Source organism: Danio rerio, chromosome 25, assembly GCF_049306965.1.
Source record: "Danio rerio strain Tuebingen ecotype United States chromosome 25, GRCz12tu, whole genome shotgun sequence".
Classification (NCBI taxonomy): Eukaryota; Metazoa; Chordata; class Actinopteri; order Cypriniformes; family Danionidae; genus Danio; species Danio rerio.
Window position 1 is genome coordinate 13,137,625 of NC_133200.1, and position 5,785 is coordinate 13,143,409.

Genomic DNA, 5,785 nt, shown 5'->3' on the forward strand with positions numbered 1-5,785 from the left:
CTCAAAAATATTATTGACTTTGAAGTGTAATGACCCATGGAGGGTCCACACGCTGAGGAAAGACGCGGCTCTTTTTAATTTAAGGATACATCATGTCTTACTTATCTACACTTGGTTGCTTTGGTCCTAATGATGGGATGTCATCATAACGACAACACATCCAGATGAGAGACTGCTTGTGTTTGCCAGTTTCACCACTTGTTTTTGGATGTACAAACACATTTAGATTCTGCAAAAGCTGCCAATAAAATGAAGTAGAGACATATTTGTTCAACGGTATACATTTTGAAAATCAATTTTCAATTGTTTTAGGCCCAAAAAAGTGCCAATGTCATGTATAGTAAATTCATTTATATTTAAAAAAAAGACAAAAAGCTCTATGAATATCATTAATATGGTGTTTGACAGTTACATTATATATTTAAAAGACAAAAAAAAGCTGGGGGGGAAATGGACCTTAAACTCTTAACAAACAACCATTTGAGCTTAAAAAGGTTCTCTGTATTTTGTATTGTTCTAAATAGGACTAAAGATATATTTTTAGAGTGTAGCTGGATGGCTTCAGTTCCTGAAAAGCAGAAGTGAAGTGACTTTAATCATTACAGGTTTATTAAAAAAAATTTCAGCAAAAAATGTATTTTTTTTGTGTGATATGATTCCTTAAAGAAGTTAATATGAGTAAAGAGCCATTAAAATATTTTTTAAAGGTGTAGTCAAAAGAAATAAGCCATAAAGATGCTAAATTCCAACACACACATCCACACACAGGAAAAAAAAAAAAAACATTTGATATAAAAGGTTTCTTCATGACAACCTTGTTCTAACTGTCATTGTTTGTTAAGAACCTTTTTGGGGGTGTATTTAAAATGTTGAACTGCAGAGAATCAGTTATGCTTTGCTTTGACTGTCAAAAACTTAAGCAACAAAAAGGCAGGAAATAAAGAACCCTATATTTTAACAAGAACCATTTCAGAAGTAAAAAGAAAATGATACGATAATAAACACAGTAAATTTTCATTTTTAGAGTGTATAGATAGATAGTTGGGCTTCTGAAGATGTAAAGAACTATCTTTTTGTGTGTAGCTGGATGCCTCCAGTTCCAGAAAAGCTGTAACAGTTACAGGTTTGATAAAGAAAAAGGCGGGAAAACTATTTCAGACCAAAATGGTTCTTAAGGAGGATATGATTCTCAATAAAACTTCTGATATGTGTAAAGAACCATTCACATATTTTTAATGTTTAAGAGTGTAGTTCAAAAAAAAAGTTATGAAGATGCCAAACAAACACACACACAAAAAAAACATTTCTGCATAAAAGGTTTCTTCAGGACAACCTTATTCCAACTGTTATTGTGTTTAAAGAAACTGTTTTGAGTGTATTTGAAATGTTAAACTGTGGAGAATCAGCTTTGCTTTGACAGTTAATGATTTGAATAACAAAAAGGCGGGAAATAAAAAACCATATATGTTAACACAAAGAAACATTTCAAAATAAAATAGATGATGATATGGTAAATAAAGTAGATCTGTTACTCTGTTAAAATACTAGTTTTAGAGTGTAAAAACAAAGTTGAGCTTCTGAAAACCAGTAGATGTTTTACAGATTTGAAAAACAAAAGATGGAACACAAAGAAGCCAAAACTCTTGACATATAAAGCTATTTCAGTATATAAAGGTTCTTCAGGATGACCTTGTTATAAATAAAACAGTTATGGTGTGTAAAGAACTTTAAAGAGCCATCTTTTTGAGATTCTGGTCGGAAAGTTAAACTACAGAAAACAGATAATGCAGTGCTTTGGCAGTTTGGAAGAAAAAAATGGCGGGAAATAAAGAAGCTAAAGCTTCCAACACATAAAACTATTTCTGCATAAAAAAGGCTTTTAGGACAAACTTTGTTCTAAATAGAAGTGGTATTGAGTGTAAAGAACTTTAAAGAATTCTCTGTTTTAAATTGTAGTAGTTGAAAAAGGGGGAGAAACTAAGAAGCCAAATCTCTAACACAAGGCTTCTTTGGGATGAACTGGTTTTAAATAGAACTGTTTTCATTTATTGTAAAACCTTTTTAAAATGAAGTTGAAATGTTGTAATGCAGAGAACAGATTATGCAGTGCTTTGACAGTTCAAAGTTTGAATAACAAAAAGGCGGGAAATAAGGAATCCTAAATTCTAACAATTCCAGTATAAAAGGGTTCTTCAGGATGATATGGTACTAAATATATTTCTAGGGTGCTCTTTAGATTGTAGACAAGTCTAGATAAACTAATAAATACAGTATATTTTCACTAACTAGTTTAACCCTTTGACAGCCCCTACCAAACCGCTGACCCTGTTTTTACTGTTTCAAATAATGGCTTACACACACAGCATTGTTGGTTTACAAAGAAAATCTAACAAACAACATCCTGTTGCATTACTACACTTGATTTTGGTTTTATTGTAAAACAAACAAACAAGAAAGCATATTTAATGAGAATCTGAAATATGTTATGGCATACTTAAAAAACGTTCAACTTTAATAAATTGGTCTTACACTTCGTATTTTCAGAGTTTTCATAGTATACGTAATAATTCCGGTACTTTTACCATAAACTGACATATCAACCATTTGGTAGAGGCTGATATTTTAGAAATTATGGGATGTGTTGAAAAAAATGCATCGAGTGTGTTAACAAGAACCATTTCAGAATTAAAAAGAAAATGATACGATAATAAACGCAGTAAATTTTCATTTTTAGAGTGTATAGATAGATAGTTGGGCTTCTGAAGATGTAAAGAATATCTTTTGTGTGTAGCTGGACGTCTCCAGTTCCAGAAAAGCTTTGTTACAGGTTTGATAAAGAAAAAGGCGGGAAAAACTATTTTAGCACAAAATGGTTCTCAAGGATGATATGATTCTCAATAGAACTCCTGATCTGTGTAAAGAACCATTCCAAAAAAAGAAAATTATATTTAAGAAAAATATTATTAAAGAGTGTAGTTTAAAAAAATAAGTCATGTAGATGCCAAACTTTAAAAAAAATAATAATAAAAATAAAAACATTTCTGCATAAAAGGTTTCTTCAGGACATTGTGTGTAAAGAAACTGTTTTAAGTGTATTTAAAATGTTAAACTGTGGAGAATCAGCTTTGCTTTAACAGTTAATGATTTGAATAACAAAAAGGCGGGAAATAAAGAACCTTATATTTTAACACAAAGAAACATTTCAAAATAAAATAGATGATGATATGGTAATAAATAAAGTAGATCTTCAGGAGTTCAGAAATGCAATCCAAACATTTATTTTCTTGGTGAGGTAATTAAAGGGCTAAATAACTGTTAGTACACATAGCGAATTACAAACTTGAGTTGAACCACCATTTATTGTACAATTTTAGCCACCTGAGAATTGCTAGCAATGCTAGCTCTTTCACTAAGCCACTGCCTTTTATTTCATGAAGCCCTGAGGCAGCAAATCATCATCACTAGCCCGAAATCCACCGCAATCCACAACAAGCACATGTAAGTCCTCGTGAAGAGTTCAGGATAGCCAGTCCTGATCCAGCTGGACTGTTGTTTATTTAGCCGCAGGGCGGTTAGCTCCAGCTAGTTCGCTACAAGCAAAGCAGGTTTCACCTTAAAAGACTGCAAGGCTCGGTCTGAGGAGTCATTACAGTCAAGGAAACGGTTTGAATTCTAGCCGTGGCCCGTCCTGTTACTTATGCATCAAATGTCTGAAGTCAGAGTCTCTCTCTGAAGACTGATGAGGTCAAATGTAGCAGACATCAATATTCAAGTTGACTGCAAATCAAAAAGTGATTCAAAGGGCATTGCTCATTCATCTGAAAGTTCAGATTGAACTTAAAAAATTGCAACTTTTAACTCTGTTATTTATTTTATTCCTTAGACTGAGTGTAACTCCTTAAAGCAAATGTGAAACTGAAATTCAAACTTCTTGAATTAATCATTTATTCAGATCTTCGGGGCTGTTTCGTATCTTCGGGGAGCTTCTCTGAGCCGGCAGGGGATGAAGATGTGCGAATGAAGTGCTGTTAATATTGTTCTGCTTAAGAAGCCTGTTTTGCCCCATGGAGGGTTTGATAATGTGTGATGCAATACATGTGTCACTGAATGATGCAACCGAGGCTGGGAAATATTAATATACTTCACAAATTGACCAGTATTAATACGCCGGCAATGTAATGTGTGCTAAAAAAAGCTAAAAACCGGTTCAAACACTCAAAAACCTTTAAGTCAGATTAAAGATTATTTGTATTGCTGCCTATTTAATAATTATTAATATATTTCAGATAATAATTTATTCCTAAAACTGTATTTATCATGCTTAAACTGACAAAAGTCTTGTTGTCGATCCCAGTCGTAAGAGCAACAAATAATCACTTGACTTCTAGTTGATCATTTGGAAAAAAGGCAGAAGGTAGATTTTTCAGATAAATCATCTGTTGAACTGCAACACAATCATTACAAATACTGCAGAAGACCTATTAAAACGAAGACCCAAGATTCTCACAGTAATCAGTCAAGTTTGGTGAATTAAAAATCATGGTTTGGAGTTGCATTCAGTACGGGCCGTGTAAATAATCTGCAGGGTGGATGGCAACATCAACAGCCTGAGGTATCAAGACAGGATAGCCCTCCTTCTCATACTTCAGCCTACACATCAAAGTTCCTGAAAGCAAAGAAGGTCAAGATGCTCCAGGATTGTCCAGCCTAGTCACCAGATATGAACATTATGGAGAAGTCAAGATATTGTTTGTTGCTCCTAAAACTTGGATAGATGACAAGACTTTTGTCAGGTAGTGTATTATTTAAAAAATACTGTATACATTTCTTAATTTATAATGTGCCGGTGATAACTGATAAATTAAACCATGATACAAGTTTTTGTCATGTTCCTTACTAAACTGCATATTATTGAAAGAATGTGTGTGTTTGTGTGGGTGTGAAAACATAATATTTTAGCTTTCTATATTGCAATAAATTATTTAGGTATTTCTTAAGTTTGTTATGTTTTATCAACTTTAAAAGCATATTAAATATTAAGAATACCTTTCCTTATTTGCTATGTTTTTAAGCCAGCGTGAAAAATCTACTGTAAAACATGAATATATTCTGACAGTTCTTAAAGAAAAGCTAGCATATGGCAGAACTCGCCAGCTAACTTGTATTCAAGACTGAGCGTGTGTGTGCGCAGACTTTAAACCTGTGGGTGTATTAAGTGAAAATGCCACGCTGGCGCGAGTCTCCTGAGTCTTTGTGAATTGTGAATGAGAGTGAAGTGGAGGGTGACCTGCTCTGACCACACACTGACACCCAGTCAATTAGTAGACTCAAGTTTGTCTGCAGTCCAGCATCAGCCTCACACACACTCATGCGCACACACTCGTCTGACCTGATGCCACATCACACACCACTTCTGACAGAAAGATAATGGGTCACAGAGGAAAACAAACACACCTTGTGTCTGCCCTTTCTCTCTAGGAGAACTAAAACCCTGCATTTTGCTTGGGTACGTATTCTGCAGTTTTTCCTTATTATTTTCATTTTAACCAATGACAGTCGAGGACTGAGAGATGTTGCCGATCAGATTTAATCTTATAACGTGCAGACGCAAAAATATTAGAGATACACAAAAGTTTAAATTCTAGATTGAAACCAAAACTAAAAATTCTGGAAGCACTTAGCCAAAAACCCGAAACTGAAAATACTTTGTAATATTTACAATACTGTTTTTAAATAATAAAAGTTTTTTTTCTCTCTTAATTTAACCTAGTAACTCAAATAAAAC